This window comes from Odocoileus virginianus, chromosome 14, assembly GCF_023699985.2.
Source record: "Odocoileus virginianus isolate 20LAN1187 ecotype Illinois chromosome 14, Ovbor_1.2, whole genome shotgun sequence".
Lineage (NCBI taxonomy): Eukaryota > Metazoa > Chordata > Mammalia > Artiodactyla > Cervidae > Odocoileus > Odocoileus virginianus.
The window spans coordinates 19,151,006-19,170,487 of NC_069687.1; the positions used below are offsets into that span (position 1 = coordinate 19,151,006).

General features: G+C 35.5%; 1 protein-coding gene across 5 annotated transcripts in view; it reads right to left on the bottom strand.

Moving 5' to 3' along the window:
- CDH12 (cadherin 12) overlaps positions 1-19,482 on the bottom strand; it is a 1,106,066-nt gene that overhangs the window by 62,003 nt on the left and 1,024,581 nt on the right. The gene's annotated exons all lie outside the window — the stretch shown is intronic.

Here is a 19,482-nt window from a genome sequence, read left to right on the forward strand (position 1 = left end):
CATTAAAGAAAAAAGTAAAATGCTAGCTTTATGCCACCAGGGGTAGCACCAACATTACTATAATCTGATACTCAGTCAAGCCTAAAAAAAAAAAAACTATAAAAAATACAACAGAATCACAAAAAATTATGATCTCCCACAAAATTAAAACATACATTGCTTACAAGAACTTGCAAAATTTTATTAGGTATGACATGAAAGAAATGATATAAGTTATTTTATTGATATCTCACCAATAAAAATAATTAATTAAACAGTAGTCTGTTTAAGCCAAAAGAAGGAAACAAAGAAAATAGGAGGAAATATAAATGCTAAATCAACACCAAACACAAAAATACAAAGTTTAAATTAATAATGACTTTGATTAAACTTTCTATTAGTTGATTTTGGACTGTAATTTCCTATAAGTAAAGCAACCAGGGTAACTGATTTGCACTTCTATGTAACTAGAAGTTACAGCACTTAAATTAGGAAGTAAATATATTTTTGAATGGTGAAGTTCATTCAACATACTAGATTGCAGTATTACAATAATTTCTTTTAAGAGATATGAGAATAATAATAAATCACATTAGGGAGATTCTGTCAAATAACTTATTCTTTACTCCCAACTGTTTTTATAGGTTTTATTGTTCTTTCACAGTCAGCTTCAAAATTTTATAAATTAATTAGCTCCGGTAGCTCTTAAATCTTGCCATCAGCCTTTCTACCACTCCCCCAAAAAGATTTATATCATTTGCTCTTATAATGTTAATATTAGCCTTATTTATATCCATTTAATGTTGGAGAAGACTCTGGAGAGTCCCTTGGAGTGCAAGGAGATCCAACCAGTCCACCCTAAAGATCAGTCCTGGGTGTTCATTGGAAGGACTGATGCTGAAGCTGAAACTCCAATACTTTGGCCATCTCATGCGAAGAGCTGACTCATTGGAAAAGAGGGATTGGGGGCAGGAGGAGGAGGGGACGACAGAGGATGAGATGGCTGGATGGCATCACCGACTCAATGGGCATGAGTCTGAGTAAACCCGGGGAGTTGGTGATGGACAGGGAGGCCTGGCGTGCTGCAGCCCATGGGGTCACAAACAGTCGGACACGACTGAGCGACTGAACTGAATGGACATTGCCTCAATGGTACATATAAATATATGACATATAAATTTATACACAGTCTCAAGAGAGTTAAATATTTACTAAATCTTTTGTTGCATGTGATAGAAAATATACAGAGGTAGAAAATTCTTGTTTAATCAGTGTATTTAATAGTTAACTGACTGCATGTTGTTGTAATTGTTCAGTCTCTAAGCTGACTCTTTGTGACCCCATGGACTGCAGCATGCCAGGCTTCCTCGTCCCTCGCGATCTCCCTGAATTTGCTCAAACTTACGTCCATTGAGTCAGTGACCTTATCCAACCATCTCCTCCTCTGCCACCCCCTTCCCCTTTGGCCTTCAGTCTTCCCCAGCATCAGGGTCTTTTCCTGTGAGTCATCTCTTTGTATCAGGGGGCCAAAGTATTGGAGTTTCAGCTGAAGCATCAGTCCTTCCAGTGAATATTCAGGGTTTATTTCCTTTAAGATTGACTGGTTTGATCTCCTCGCAGCTCAGGGGACTCTCAAGAGTCTTCTCCAGCACCACAACTCAAACGCGTAAAAGTGGCTTAGTTGTAAAGAATCTGCCTGCCAATGTAGGAGGCACAGGAGACATGGGTTCTATCCCTGGGTCAGGAAGATCCCCTGGAGGAGAAAATTACAATTCACTCCAGTATTCTTGCCTGGGAAATCTTCTAGACAAAGGAGCTTGGTGGGCTATAGGCCGTGGGGTCACAAATTGTTGAACACAACAGTACCCAGGCTTTCCAGGTGGCGCTAGTGATAAAGAACCTGCCTGACAATGAAGAAGAAATAAGAGACGTAGATTCGATCCCTGGATCGGAAAGATCCCCTGGAGAAGGAAGTGGCAACCCACTCCAGCGTTCTTGCCTGGAGAAGCCCATGGACAGGGGATCCTGGGGGCTATAGTCCGTGGGGTCTCAAAGAGTTGGACATGATGGAAACCAGTTAGCATACACATAAGCATGCACACACTGACAATATAGCTGCCTTCAAAAGAGATATGAGAAACCTCTCTAAAAGAGAAAATGTGATATGAATATATAAATAGACATAGACCAAATAAGAATACTTCGAGTGGCAATAATGGAGCATTAGGTAGACATTATAAAATAATTTGGGTTGAAAAACTCCTATTTGTCTATCAAACTAGCAATTTTTCACAGACTACAGTTATGATTCATTAGGTTTCATTCCTTAAACCCTTAACAGAGAGGCTAGCCTATAGAGTTGCTCAATATTTGTGGTAAAGTAGAGTTTGAATTTGAGGCAACAAGAGAAAAGAAAAAGAATAAAATCATAGGTAACATTTTTATATACTCATGGCCTACAGAAAAGGTAAAGACAGATATCAAGGGGAATTTGTATGAGTTCAAATAGCCATGATTATATAATCAGAACATAATGCAGCTTTTTCAACCTAGTTTCTTTGGAGCATAAGTGTCTCACAATAACCATATTAAACTCTGACCCTATTGAAGCTCTCCTGAGATGTAAGCAAGCATAAAGATGTCTGAATTCCTGTTTAACACAGCAAGAAAGCATGTGACACAGTTATTAAAGTTGTACTAAACTTCTCAGTTACAAACTCCAAAGAAAAATGAACAGGCATAGCACATGTGAAATATTGTTTGTTTCTTTTATTCTTTTTTTCTCAATGCCTATAGTTTATCAGAAACGTGTCTGCATCCTTTGCATCTCACTGTGTGCTTGTGATATGGAACAGAAGAAATACCAAAAACCTTGTGATCTGTCATGGTCTAATCTCATGGTACATCAATAAGTGTTAGGAAAGATCTTGAGCTTTTCCAAATAGAGCAGTGGAGGTATAGGTTGAAAAATAAATGCTCCTTTAACAGGGTGTTTAGTTAAGAAACGTGACTTGGTGTGCTCAGCCAATCCTTCTTGTCTCTCTCTTTGCAACCCCAGGGACTGTAGCCCACTAGGCTTCTCTGTCCATGGGATTTCCCAGGCAAGAATACTGGAGTGGGTTGCCATTTCCTTCTCCAGGGGATCTTCCTGACCCAAAGATGGAACCTCTGGCTCCTCTGTCTCCTGCATTGGCAGTCAAGTGTAGTGGGTTTCAAATTAAAAATATGAACAGCTGTATATGGTGGTGATAGTGATACATCATTGGAGCAAGGGGAGTATTGAATGAAATCTTTACGAAAATATGTGTCTAACTTGTAATCTTGGACTATTTCTTACTCTATCCTATCTATTTAAGGGAAGCAAATAAGTTACATGTTAGGTTTAGGCTTAAGTTTAGGTTTGCTTCTCACTTGAATATTTAAAAATAAAAATAATAGAATCAAAAAATCAAGGAAAATAATCTAGTCTGGAATCATCACTTAGGGATTATGATTAGTGAAGGCAAAGTATTTAGCCAGAATTGAGACCATTCAATGTTAGGAAAAAAGTTGAAACTCAGGAAGGTTATCTAAAGGACATCAGATAATACAGAGCATAGATGAAAAAGTTCTCCTTTTCAAGACAATATGCTGAGATATGAGTTCTATGTTTTATAAAAGAACATTTTATGAGGCTAATAACAATAAACATGAAGATAGCTATTATTTGTGTTATGCTATCAATATACATAAGATAGAGGAGGACTGGTCTTCGGTCAAGGATATATGAGTAGCTGCGCTCCCTGCTAGAACCTCCAAACAAGCTCTTAAGTAGCAGCTTTTAAAAAAACTGTCAGCATACAGTAAGCCTGCAAAACTCATAATTATCTAATGGCATTAGAAAATTTGTGATTAAAATGAAATACTATCTCTGTCCACAAAAGATCTACTCAATAACATTCCATTAACATACCTGACCCAAATTAAGATATAATAGAAGTTAAACAGTGGCTTCCCATTTACATCATTTTTGTGCACTAAGGTTTTAAGGTACATAAAGCAAACACATAAAGAGCACTAAATTTTCTGGTGTTTACATAAGGTGTATACATATTAGTAAGGTGGAAAATGCATTCATTAAGACAAACATTTCTCAGTAGGACATCATAGTTAGTAATACAGCCTGCAGAATACGGAACTAGTCAGAAAAACTGTGCATTCGTCTTGTCAGATTGCTTACACTCTGTCATTTTATTTTCAATGACTTGACATTTTATCACTTCTAGAAACTCAACAGCAATAAAGCTAGGGTCATTCAGATTAATTCAAAACTGAAGTAAATCTTCAACTGTGCCAAACTTGGATGGCTTTTGATGTACTATGTAATTACACTGCCATCATTTTCTGGGCATCCTACTTTTGACGCATATGAAACATCTTAATGGCACTACCTGTCCAACACAGATTAAGATATAAAACAGGTGACAAGAAATTATTCACAGTGTCAATACTGATATATACTTACATATTTATCAATATGAATGCTATGCTTAACTATTAGAACTAATAAATGAATTCAGTGAAGATGTAGGATCCCAAATTAATTTGCAGAAATGTGTTGCATTTCAATACACTAGTAATGAAATATTGGAAGAAAAATTAAGGAAACAATTCCCTGTACAGTTCCATAAAGAAGAATAAAATACCTATAAATAAATATAACCAAGGAGGTGAAAACCTCTACTCTGAAAAATGAAAGACATTGATAAAACTATAATCTAAAGATTTAATGCAATCCTAATAATACAAATAATATGTTTCATAGAACTGGAAAAAACAATCTTAAAATTTGTATGAAACCCCAAAAACCACTAATAGCCAAAGAAATCTTGAGTAAAAAGAGCAAAGCTGGAAGTATCATGCTCCCTAATTTCAAGCTATAGTACAAAATCAGCCATAAAAAAAGAATAAATTTTGCCATTTGTTACAACATGGTTGGATCTAGAGGGTATTATGATAAGTAAAATATAAAAATAGAGAAAAGGACAAATATCACATGATCTCACTTATATTTGACATTTGAGAAACAAAATTTGACTTGCATTGTTGAAGTCAATGGCAGAAACCAACACAACTTTGTAAAGATTTAAAAAAATGTATTTTAAAAATCCGACAAAACAAAAACAGTCTCATAGATAAGGAGAACGGGGCCTCCCAGGTGGCACAGTGGTAAAGAATCCACCTGCCAATGCAGGAGACAAGAGAGGAGGGTTCGATCCCTGGGTTGGGAAGATCCTCTGGAGGAGGGCATGGCAACCCACTCCAGTGTTCTTGCCTGGAGAAACCCATGAACAGAGGAGCCTGGTGGGCTACAGTCCATAGGGTTGCAAACAGTCAGATATGACTGAGCGACTGAGCATGCAGACATACACCCACATCGCAGAGAACAAACAATGAGTGATTTCCAGAGGGGAGGGAAGTGTAGCAGATGGGCAAAATAGGTAAAGGGAATTAAGAGCTATGTACTTGCAGTTAGAAAATAAATAATCACAGTCTTATATTGTACAAAGTAATGAATATAATCAATGGTATTGTAATAGCTTTCTATGGGGATGAATGGTCATTAGATCTACTGTACTGACCTTTTAGTGGTGAATTTAAGTGTCCAATCACTATGTTGTACACCTGAAACTAACATAATATTGTATGTCAACTATGTGTCAGTTTTTAAAAGTAAATTAATTATTGATACATGTTAAAATATGGATTAACTTTTAAATATGCTAAGTAAAACATGCTATAAAGGTTTAAATATTGCATGAATCCATTATATGGAGTGTACAGATAGGCAAAGCTGTAAAAGAAAGTAGATAAAATTATGCATAGGATTTGGGGAGGCAAAGGAGAGGGATGGTGGAATTATTCTAATGGTATGCCATTTCTTTGAGATGGTGAAAGTAGTGTGGAATTAGATCATGGTGGTGGTTACACAACTGAGTATGCATGATTAAAAAACACTGAATTGTATACTTTTAAAAACCAAAAACAAAATTTAAAAGTTTAAAAAAAATAAAATTTGGAAAATAAATGTGTATTACTATAAAGCTGTTGAGTCAGTGATTGAAGTCAAACATTAGTGATCTGTATGTATGATTTACCACCTAATTAGAGAGAAGTAAAATGTTGCTTTATAAACATTTTAGTGTTTTAATTACTTAAGTATGTGTGTGTGTGTGTTAGTAGCTCCATCGTGTTTGACTCTTTCCAACCTAATGGACTGTGGCCCACAGGCTCCTCTGTCCATGGAATTCTCCGGACGAGAATATTGGAAACGACTGAATGACTAACACACACACATACTGGAGTGGTTTGCCATTCCAGTATCAAACCCAGGTCTCCTGCATTGCAGGCAGATTCTTTACCATCTGAACCACAAGTCCTAAGCATACAAAATGAACTTTTTCTATCTATGGGAAATAAAAAGGAAACAAAAGCAAACATCATATTGCATATGATATTGCCTGATATTTTACAGAAAAGATAATAATATCATATGGAGGATAGATCAGCTTCCTGAACTTTTAGACTAAGACACATTACATTACCAATAGTAAAAACAAGTACAATGTGTAAGATGCAATATAACTATTTTCCTTTGTCTCCCACTGTTCCTTTAGAATTTCTTCATTGGCCTTTTCTGCTCATCTTTAAATAGACAGTCCTATGTTGACTTTAATTACTAAAATCTGAATTTGGAAATCAGACATTTCTAGTATAGTATATTTATTAATATTTTGATCCTTAAGCAAAATGACGACTTATCTCATCTGCCACTCCACCTCCAAGCCAAACTGGACCAGTGCAGATGGGGCTTCAGTTTAGAAGAAGATGTCTTTAGAGGATTACCCTCTGTCTTGTCATTCACTTACCAGTGAAATTCCCACCCTGGTTTACTTCAACACGACATCACTGAATGCAGATTTCAGAGGATATGTGCAAGCAAGGTCCAATGCTGTGAAGAGAAATATTGCATAGGAACCCAGAATGTTAGGTCCATGAATCAAGGCAAATTGGAAGTGGTCAAACAGGAATGTCAACATAGGAATCAGTGAACTAAAATGGACTGGAATGGGTGAATTTAATTCAGATGACCATTATATCTACTACTGTGGGCAGGAATCCTTTAGAAGGAATGGAGTAGCCATCATGGTCAACAAAAGAGTCCGAAATGCAGTACTTGGATGCAATCTCAAAAAATGGCAGAATGATCTCTTTATTTCCAAGGCAAACCATTCAATATCATGGTAATCCAAGCCTATGCCCCAACCAGTAATGCTGAAGAAACTGAAGTTGAATGGTTCTATGAAGAACTACAAGACCTTTTAGAACTAACACCCAAAAAAGTTGTCCTTTTCATTATAGGGGACTGGAATGCAAAAGTAGGAAATCAAGAAACACCTGGAGTAACAGGCAACTTTGGCCTTGGAGTATGGAATGAAGCAAGGCAAAGGCTAATAGAGTTTTGCCGAGAGAACGCACTGGTCATAGCAAACACCCTCTTCCAAAAACACAAGAGAAGACTCTACACATGGACATCACCAGATGGTCAACACTGAAATCAGATTGATTATATTCTTTGCAGCCAGAGAGGGAGAAGCTCTATACAGTCAGCAAAAACAAGACTGGGAGCTGACTGTGGCTCAGATCATGAACTCCTTACTGCCAGATTCAGACTTAAATTGAAGAAAGTAGGGAAAACCACTAGACCATTCATATATGACCTAAATCAAATCCCTTATGATTATACAGTGGAAGTGAGAAATAGATTTAAGGGACTAGAGTGCTTGATGAACTATGGATGAAGGCTAGTGACATTGTACAGGAGACAGGGATCAAGACCATCCCCATGGAAAAGAAATGCAAAAAGGCAAAATGCTGTCTGAGGAGGCCTTACAAATAGTTGTGAAAAGAAGACAAGTGAAAAGCAAAGGCAAAAAGGAAAGATATTCCCATCTGAATGCAGAGTTACAAACAATAGCAAGGAGAGATAAGAAAGCCTTCCTTAGCAATCAATGCAAAGAAATAGAGGAAAACAACAGAATGGGAAGGACTAGAGATCTCTTCAAGAAAATTAGAGATACCAAGGGAACATTCCATGCAAAGATGGTTCGATAAAGGACAGAAATGGTATGGACCTAACAGAAGCAGAAGATATTAAGAAGAGGTGGAAAGAATACACAGAAGAACTGTACAAAAAAGATCTTCATGACCCAGATAATCATGAGGGTGTGATCACTCACTTGAGCCAGACATCGTGGAATGTGAAGTCAGGTGGGCCTTAGAAAGCATCACTATGAACAAAGCTAGTGGACGTGATGGAATTCCAGTTGAGCTCTTTCAAATCCTGAAAGATGATGCCGTGAAAGTGCTGAACTCAATATGCCAGCAAATTTGGAAAACTCAGCAGCAGCCACAGGACTGGAAAAGGTGTTTTCATTCCAATCCCAAAGAAAGGTAATGCCAAAGAATGCTCAAACTACCACACAATTGCACTCATATCACACGCTAGTAAAGCAATGCTCACAATTCTCTAAGCCAGGCTTCAGCAATACGTGAACTGTGAACTTCCAGATGTTCGAGCTGGTTTTAGAAAAGGCAGAGGAACCAGAGATCAAATAGCCAACATTCGCTGGGTCATCAAAAAAGCAAGAGAGTTACAGAAAAATATATATTTCTGCTTTATTGACTATGCCAAAGCCTTTGACTGTGGGGATCACAATAAACTGTGGAAAATTCTGAAAGAGATGGGAATAGCAGACCACCTTACCTGCTTCTTGAGAAACCTGTATGCAGGTCAGGAAGCAACAGTTAGAACTGGACATGGAACAACAGACTGGTTCCAAATAGGAAAAGGAGTACGTCAAGGCTGTCTATTGTTACCCTGCTTATTTAACTTATATGCAGAGTACATCATGAGAAATGCTGGCTGGAGGAAGCACAAGCTGGAATCAAGATTGCCAGGAGAAATAGCAATAACCTCAGATATGCAGATGACACCACCCTTATGGCAGAAAGTGAAGAAGAACTAAAGAGCCTCTTGATGAAAGTGAAAGAGGAGAGTGAAAAAGTTGGCTTAAAGCTCAATATTCAGAAAACTAAGATCATGACATGTGGTCCCATCACTTCATGGGAAATAGATGGGGAAACTGTGGAAACATTGTCAGACTTTATTTTTTGGGGCTCCAAAATCACTGCAGATGGTGATTGCAGCCATGAAATTAAAAGACACTTACTCCTTGGAAGGAAAGTTATGACCAACCTAGATAGCAACCAACCTAGATAGCATTTTAAAAAAACAGAGACATTACTTTGCCAACAAAGGTCCATCTAGTCAAGGCTATGGTTTTTCCAGTGGTCATGTATGGATGTGAGAACTGGACTGTGAAGAAAGCTGAACACTGAAAAATTGATGCTTTTGAACTGTGGTGTTGGAGAAGACTCTTGAAAGTCTCTTGGACTGCAAGGAGATCCAACCAGCCCATCCTAAAGGAGATCAGTCCTGGGTGTTCATTGGAAGGACTGATGCTGAAGCTGAAACTCCAGTACTTTGGCCACCTCATGCAAAGTGTTTACTCATTGGAAAAGACCCTGATGCTGGGAGGGATTGGGGACAGGAGGAGAAGGGGGCGACAGAGGATGAGATGGCTGGATGGCATCACCGACTTGATGGACATGAGTTTGAGTAACTCCGGGAGTTGGTGATGGACAGGGAGGCCTGGCATGCTGCGATTCATAGGGTCACAAACAGTCAGACAGGACTGAGTGACTGAACTGAACTGCGCGTAAGTGACTGTGAGGATGTGATAGAAACAGCTCCAGCTTACAGATGAGGAAACTGAGATGGAAACATGTCACTACTTACAGTAGTAAGTTAAACCAATCAAATGCTATCTCTGCTCTAAACTACAATCCCTTATTTGGTCTGCCCATTTCACTTTACTTTTTTTTTTCCCCCTGCCTTAGTGTCAGTCAAGTGGAGACAATTGTTGAGTTAACAAATAAGCCCTTTACAAATACAAATAATTCAAGTTCTTCTTAATTTCAGCTGTACTGATGAATGAAGACTCCAATTAAGGGTGGATTGAGTCTGTTGGATATACTTGAGCAAAGTTCCTCTTTTCAGTGCTAATAAAATAAATATCAGTGAAGATGTAGAGAAGAGAGCATTAAGGGATGTAAGAGGTTTCCAGGAAAGGGATGCAACTCTAAAGATAAAATGACTCCTGCACCCAAGAAAGGAAGGATATTTATCACATCTCTTTCTGTCCTTCCAATTCTCTCTTTCTTTTTACATAGCTCCCATATTTCAAGTGCATTTTTTTATATTTAATACCATAGTTCTACTGATTTGTAGATTCAGTAAACATGTGGCTATATTTCCATGTGAAACAAATTACTGTTTATAATATTATTCTTTTCAAGACGATGTAGTGAAAATTCCAACAAAAACATTCCAAATGAAATATGAAACAAAAACCAATTTATATTACTTAATAATTGTCAGGAGATTCCCTGGTGGCTGGGGGCTTCCCTGGTGGGTCAGCGGTAAAGAATCTATCTGCCAATGCAGGAGATATGGGTTCAATCTCTGAGTTGGGAAGATTTCCTGCAGAAGGAAATTGCAACCCACTCCAGTAGTCTTGCCAGGGAAATTCCATGGACAGAGGAGCCTGGTAGGCTACAGTCCATTGGGTTGCAAAAGAGTTGGATAAAACTTAGCAACTAAAAAGTAACAACAATGATTGTCAGAATAACAACTGTTCCTGATTTTCAAATATATGTATATATATATGCACATATATAAAAATATATGTGATTTATATAACCACTCCTGCCATTACATAATAGTAAGCATGATGGAGAGCTTGGCTGGAGCACACAACATTTCAAGTGCATCAGTAACCTTCCACTGTACATTCATTTTATGGAGCACATTTACTATTCCCTTAAAACCTCCATTAAATATGCAACACTATCTTTTGTCCTTGTCTATTTAATTTCTGAATCACCTAACAAAACACAATAGGTGGATAATTGATATTTTTCAGTAATTTCACAAAAACAGGCAACATCAGAGATTTTACTATAAATTATAAATATATTCAGCATCTTACAAACTAAGGTCTTGAAAAATGTTTGAAATTCAAATTCACCTGGGAATACTTATTTAGCCAAAGTTTGACTTTTTAAAGATTTTTTAAAATATTCTGATGTTAGTCTAGAAAAGTGATATTTGTTAAGTCACTTCCCACATGATATTTTAGTTTCTTTTAAACAAAACTAATTTTTTCAATAGCAACAAGTTAATTGATCTACAAATTTTATTTATAAATATTCATCATATGTTAATGCATCATGTGTGCATGCAATAGTTTAAATATTCTGTAATTGTCTATATTTTATTAGTTGACTATTCCATATCTCTTCCCTATTTTGTTACTTATACCTAAAATGTTTCACTTTCCTACTACTCCTCATTGCCCTTTGCATAAATTCTATTTTTCATTTCAAGGACAGCTTCAAGTTATTTTTAATGAAATTTGTTCTTGTGTCTTTGCACTTCCATTTTTTCACAGTTCTTTAAATTACGCATTATGTTTTTTCAGTGTTTTAGTATATTTTGGTACACATTTGCTGTTCCACTGATTAACTCTTATTAGATATTTCAGAGATAGCATTGACAGTCTTTCCTTCAACATCCTCTCAGATATACTCTGTAATGATTTGGGTGCCCATCTTACACATTTGTATATCACTGTGTGCATAAGTCCATCATTTACTTAACTTCAAGTAGTATAATTGTTCATTAATTTAATCTCCCCATTATACACAGAGACGCTTGAGGGAAGAGATTAATTTTTTATCTCCTTTATGTAGTGCAAAAATGAGATAGCCATTTATTCTTCAATAAAACTAGCAATCCATGAAACATTATTCACTAAAGGATACAATTTATTGTGTCCAATATTTGGTAATAAAATGTTTCTTATATACAAAATATTTTGTTTTTATGATTTTTAGTACTGTTTATACATGTTTAACTCATAAATATTGTAGAAGTCCAATTTCTTTGCCTGCTTATACTTAGACCAATAGTAACACAAATATGAAATAGGTTTAAATCATGTGAAGTAAATGGGAATTTAGTATGCTTTCATAACTGCGATTAAAAATGTACACCATTGTCAGAAATATGTTTAAATGTTTGAGGTGATAATTTCTAAGGTTCTCCTTAAACTTTCATCATTCCCCTTCCTGAATTTACACTCAAAATTAAAGATTTATGTCCTCTTTATTCTGATTAAGTTCATCCATGACTCAAAAGCTTCCTTTATCACGTCTATCTTTATGTTAGAAAAGCTTTCTTTTCTTTTTTTTTTTTGACTTTGCTTTCTCTTTGAAACGTTCTGTATTTTCAGCTATTTTTTCATGATTTCCACTAATTTCAGCATATCAACAAAAAAAACTATCCCTTAGTTTAAATAATTTCTTTGCCTGCTCTTTATTTTACTTATCTCTGAATCCAGCAGACCACAAAGTCCTTCCTATTCTGCTACTTCAGATTTCTCAATTCTGCATCTATCTATTCCAAACAGCTACCCTAGATTTGTGCCACATCTCTCTGCTTCAGTGTTTACCAAATTATTTTTCTAACTTATTGATTTATGACATTGTCACTCTAATCAAAAGCACACATATATGTGCGTCTGTTTCAGGTTCATGGCACTCTGCAACCAACCTTCTCTCTTTCAGTCTGTTAAATTTTTAACTATACACGCATTGCTTCTTAAATTCTATATCTTTCATAAGTATTTTGTAACAATTCTAGCTTGATCAAATAGCTGTACCCTCTTTACACCAGTGATTATTCTTATCATATTACAATTTTAGAATTTTATAGTGGTTGTTATTTATTTGCACATATAGATATTTGTCTTATAGAGTGCACTGTAGGTGAGAAGAATAAAGAGAGTATTATTCAATTCACATCTCTTAAGAATCAAGGACAAGTGTCATAAATACATGTATTTGATTATATAAAAGTGGCAGGAATTTTTGACAATGCAGTTTTCAAAGGCCACAGTAATAATAAAATAAGCTTAAAGCATTTTAAGACAACTGCGGAGATAATATTAACAATCAAAGCATATATTCTTTAGTCTGAGTAAAACTGTTTGATAATATTAACATTATTGTTATCATTGCCATCTCAATGACATCACTTGCTATCCATCTCATAAGCTCAGCTCCTCTGAGAGTCTGCTAATAGGGCAATGGAACAACCAGGTTCCAATCTTCTATACTTTGCAACATTGGGAATAGGACCAAGTAGATCATAGAAAAGTGTCAGCACTATTTTAAAAAGGCTCATACACTCATCTGCAAAGCACAATATGATATTCACAGGGGCAATACTAAGAAAGGAGAAACAGTTTTAAAGTTCTATTGCTTTTCATTTGGTTACATCTGCTTACACATTCTACTGAAATTCAGTAGACCTGTCTCACTGGAGAATTGGGAGTGCAAAGTTTTTCACTGAGCTTGCATTCAAATTGTATTCACTTTGATAAAATTTGAATTCAGCCTTAAAGCATCAGTATCTGACATCCATAAACTCTTTGGAAGACGTCTAAGCAAGATACAAAAATGTATATGAGTGCTTAATTGTTAAAAAAAAAAAAAATTTTCAAAATACTTAATTTAAAATGACCGCAGTTTAGTATGCAGTCTCTACCCATATAGGTGGAATTTTATAGGAATAGAATTTTGGGTGAATTAAAAAATTCTCATGAGATGCAAAACAATTAACTCATTACCTCTAGTTAATGAATAATGAAAAAGCCATCTCAGAGAATCAACACTTGCCCCTTCATCACAGTAAACTGGTGGATTTCAAATTGTGCCCTGCAGACTACCTATACCAGAATCTATTGGAATGCTTATTTACAATTCAGATTTCTGGGTCTAAGCTCTGTCAACTGAAGCACTGCTTTTATCACTACAATATAGGGTCCCAAAGGAATCCTAAGGCAAACATGGTTTGAGAGCCACTGGGAGACCACTGGTGAGTAAGTCCCAGATTATCAATTGTATTCCTTATCATCAGGAGATAGTTATTTCTTACTTGTTTTTATGAAAATAGACAAAGACCCATTTGGGAATTAAACTGAAAGTATTTATTCCACTTAGTGAAAAGCTAGTTTTATAATGTGTCTTGGCTGATTTTTCAAGAATAGAAATAGAATTATCAAATATAATGATTCATGCCTACATTCTATGTGAGAACTGAAAAATTACTGATTATAAACTCTTTGTGTACTTTTTTAATCCCTAAAATTTATATTTTTTAATGCTTTCTGGGCTTCCCAGGTGGTGCTAGTGGTAAAGAATCATCCTGCCAATGCAGGAGATGTAAGGGACCCAGGTCTAATCCCTGAGTTGGGAAGATCCCTGCAGGAGGACATGGCAATCCACTCCAGTATTCTTGCCTTGAGAATCCCATAGACAGAGGAGCCTGGTGGGCTATGGTTCATGGGGTCACAAAGAGTTGGACATGACTGAAGCAATTTAGCATGCATGCACACAATGCTTTTTAAACATTTCCTCCCAAATGAAGAGAATATCTAATTGTCAAATATCATAGGTACATACACTATTAAAGATCAACTTATTTAATTTTTTTGTCTTAGTCATATCTTTGGGAGATATTGAGCAGCTTGAGCACAGACACACACACACACACACACACACACACACACAACCTAAAAGCCACAGATTAGAATAAATTGTCAGAGAATGTTAGAAAAGTGCTATATGTTTGAAATTTCTTAAATAAAATTTAACTATGGGAATTAAACTGTGTATTAAAGTTGATGCTAAATTGGTACTAGTATCAAAGTTGAGAAACATACACAAACAGGACTTTATATCATTAACCCCTTCACGTATTATTTTTTTCTTACCACTTAAAACCAACACCCAGTTCCAATTAAGTAAAGCCTTAACTTGCATTTGATCTACACTGTTAAATTTGCATACAACTGATCTATGCCACTCTTCCAATCTCAAATACTTTAGTGAAGCTGAAGTAGGCTTTCTCACTTAAATAGTAGTGGAACTTACATAAGACCAATTATTTTAGTCATGTTTCTTCTGGTATTTCATTCAGAGTAATTGCTACCATCTCTTTCTAATTCTTTCACCTAAAATAACATATCCGAGACAGCAATAAGAACCGAAATCCCACCTTTGCCTCACAGGCATCTTTAGAATCATGCTGGGGTTTTTAACAGTTTATTTGTACTTGACCAGCAGGTGGGAAGCAGGCCCTTGGCTAGAGTCTCCAGATAAACTAAGAGGTGAGATTTGTACATATTTCATTCCCTAACAGGCCCAGAAGGAGACTGTGAAAAGAACTGAAGTGATTCTCAGCATGTACATATTTATGCATGCGTGTGCTAAGCTGCTTCAGTCGTGTCTGACTCTGAGACCCCATGGACTGTAGCCCACCAGGCTCCTCTGTCCATGGGATTCTCCAGGTCAGAATATTGGAGTGGGTTGCTATGCCTTCCTCCAGGGCACGTATTTACATATTCAGCTGTATCCTGGGTGCTCAAAATTCAGGAAATATTTTTTCCTATGATGTTATTTAAAGAAATATATAAATCTATATAAAGTTTTAAATTATCAAGTTGCATATTAAAATCAAACATAAAATATATAAATATGCACAAATATATCTAAAAATAAATTCAAATCATGAACATGTATCTTTACTGGATGGTCTCAGCCATCCTCATAACAATCAAATGTGGGGCACCTGGAAGAATGTGAAAGTACATTTTCTAAGGCTGGATCTGAATAGCGGTTTTTAGTTCCTTATTCAGAATAACTTATTGCATGGTTTTACCAAGAAAATTTCAGTGTCAAAGCTCACCATTTTCCATTTAGCAAATGGTGAACAAAGAGAAAAGACTTTGTGACACTTCTGGGTGTAACTGGATTCATACTAATTCTAATAAATATCTTTATTAATTACATATTGTAATGACTACTTCCTTAAACATAAACAAAATATTGTAAATTTTAAACTATTAAAAGAGCCAATCTCAACCTGGATGCTAAAAAAGTAATGATAGGATGAAATGAAGAGATATGTTTTAATGAAACAGATCAATATTTTTCAATAAGTAAAAATATTTTTATCACCATTTACTTAATTCAATAATTAATCTGGGCATCCTATCATCTTTTATCATACATTTACAATTTAAGAAAAAATAGATAGCTGGATATATGTATGCATATATTTGGGCTTCCCTGTTGTCTCAGATAGTAAAGTATCTGCTTGCAATGCAACAGACACAAGTTTGATCCCTGTGTCAGGAAGATCCCTTGGAGAAGGGAATGGCTATCCAGTCCAATATTCTTGCCTGGAGAACTCCATGAACAAAGTAGCCTGGCAGGCTACAGTCCTTGGGGTTGCAAGGAGTCAGACACAACTGAATGACTAACAATTTCACTCTCATGTGTATATTTATCCATAGTTCTGTAGTTTTTGATAGTTTGTTTAAAAAAGAAGATCAGATATTGCTCATTGTGCAGTAGGCATTTTGGCTGATGCATTTAATTCTTTAATTTTAGATTGTTTTTATGTTAACTGAAGGACAATAATGTTGTTCTCTGGGGTGAATTTTAATATTTGTAAGTGTTTCATTTGTTAAATTAACAAACTGTAACATGGATACAATGGTATGTTTTATAAAGTAACTATTGTACAAATATTATCAACATAATTGAATCAAAATTCCTATAATGAGAAACAGTCAGTATAAACAAATATGTTAGCTATTAGATGAAAACAGACCTACTTTTATTTGTTTATTTTTTGGCCACACCACACCAAACCACTTATGAGATCTAAGTTTCCTGACCAGGGGGTTGAACTTGGGCCACCACGGGGAAATCACTGAGTCCTAACTAGTGGGCTGCCAGGGAATTCACCAAAAAACAGATTTACTTTAAAATATTGTTTATGACTAAGAAACTGTCTTAAAACAAATATTAATGACCTATGTTCCACATTCAAATTTGTTTACCATGCAAAGAGTTCTTACGTGCTTATATTGAAAAAAAAGCACACTTCTTTACATTTCCTATAAATTACCTCTTTTCATCTAAAATGTGAAAGGCTTTATTTCACCTAAGTTGCTTTCTTATTCATTACAAAATTATTATTACATAAGAGATAAGTGAGAGAAGTATTTTGCCTAATGTGAATTAACCACATCACTTAATTGATTTGATCTCATAGTGTATAATTTAGATAAGCTTGTTAGATGGTTTTGTCATTTAGAATTCAAGTAATGGAAACCACCAGCATTTTGCTGGTAGCTTGTTTTGACAGATGGAGAGCCTCTATGGATGTATTTGATTATAGCAAATGGAAGTTATATGACTATATGTAAAAGATTTTACAAAGAAAACTTAATCTTCATCAGACTGCAGGTAGAGCTCTTTTAATATATTGGCATTATTTCTATTTCTAAAGCAGTATTCCCTCCTTTTTTTGTGAACAGTACTCTGCATTATCTGTGGGACTTTTTAGTGCAAAACACTTTCAAAAGTAAATTGCCTTTTAACAGGGAAAGTGATAAAAAGTTAGAGTTTGAAGTCCTTTCACAAGATGAGGTCTTCGGTTCTCCTACCAGGGGTTGTGTGATCTTGGACAAGTTACTTAACTTTTAATAATAATACAGCCTTGCTATTTTATGTCTAAAACTGAGAAACTACTAGACAGTCATTGTAAAGCTAAATGGGAATATATATGCAAATCACTTTGCATAATGCATGACACATGGTAACTTATTAGTAAATATCATTGTCACTATCATCAAATTAAATTGGTAGGAAATTTTGATGCCGCAGGAACCATCTATTTTGCAACAATAGAACAGTAAACTATTTACACTTGCATCATACAAATGGCTGTGCCATTTAATTTTATTTTCATTTCTAACAGATTTATAGAAGGAAATGGATGGAAATGGGTGCTTAACAATGTTACACATGCATATGTACACACACAAAGTCAAAACAAATTATGATTAGTAAATTTTAAGAAATAATCTTGTGCATTTTTAAGCAATGATAAAATGTAGCTCCATGAAGTTTATCTGAAGAAGGATTTTTTCCAGTATAATTGATTAATAGATAAGAACAAATATAGCTGGTTATGGGAAATTCTCTTTTTAAGTTACAATATGTATGAAATCTATATTTTCCTGACTTTTATATTCAAAAGGTTAGTATTTCAGTATGTCATTTTATGTCATATTTTCAGTTTAATTGATCCATGTGAGAAACACTCCTGCACAAAGAACATTGGCTTCTATAGAGGTGGCTTTTCTGTTTTTAAATGTATTCTGTATTTTCCTCTGAAGGATGTAATTCAAAATGACAGCACATTAAAAAGAGCTTGACACAAGTCATGTAAAGTTTCAAGGGGATTAATTTTTTATTCATGCAAAATGTGAAAAACCCTCTTCTTTCTCACGATTCAGAAATCTCTCTCACCCTATTATATTTTCAGGCTATAGTTCAAATGTGCATGTAACACTTTCATATTTGAAGAAAGAAAATAATTAGATCACAGTGATCCATTTGGTATATTTATTCTACCCTTTCATTTCTGTTTACAGTGACCATTCAACATACGTCATGTGACTTTTTGCAGATGTGTCTTAAAAGTATGGCTTTAGAGTTGAAGGTAAAAGAAAACAATAGATTTTCATTTTCATATTATGTTGAATTGGAAGAAATTTGAACTGCAGAATCAAAAATAAAGTTTGCCAGTTTTGATGATCTTGGGCAAGTTAATCTCTCTAAGCCTCAGTTTTCTTAACAGCAAAATGTGGAATATAAAGACCTTGAAGTATTTCCAAAGAAATGATAAAGTTCTTGACACAGCATGTAAATGCTCTAAAAGTTCAAATACCCTTACCTGTCGATCCTTCTTCCTGGGTCTCATCTAGTTGCTCTTAGACCTACAGATTCAACTTTGAATAAATTCCAAACAGGCCTGCTGCTTTATCCAGATCCTTTTCCCTGGCAAAGACCTGGAGTTGATTTTCCTGTTGCCCTGGGACCTGAGTGTGCCATCTTGGTCCCCTGACTATACTCTTGTTTCTCTCCCATTGAGACATTTTCATTTCCTTCTTGTACTCCAGTCTATTTGTCTGATGGCTGCACAAACTTTTGTGAACTACCCTTCATTCATGTTCAGAAGCTGTTTCTTTCCAATGGTTGAGTTTTACACCCCTCATCTGAAAATTTTTACCATCATCCTTGTGAATAAGAGTGTTAACACCACCTAAGAAGATCTCTGTTGTCTGCTATACACTAGACTGAACCTATTTTATATGCACAAAATCCAAAACAGGATTTTAAATCACTATACCACCT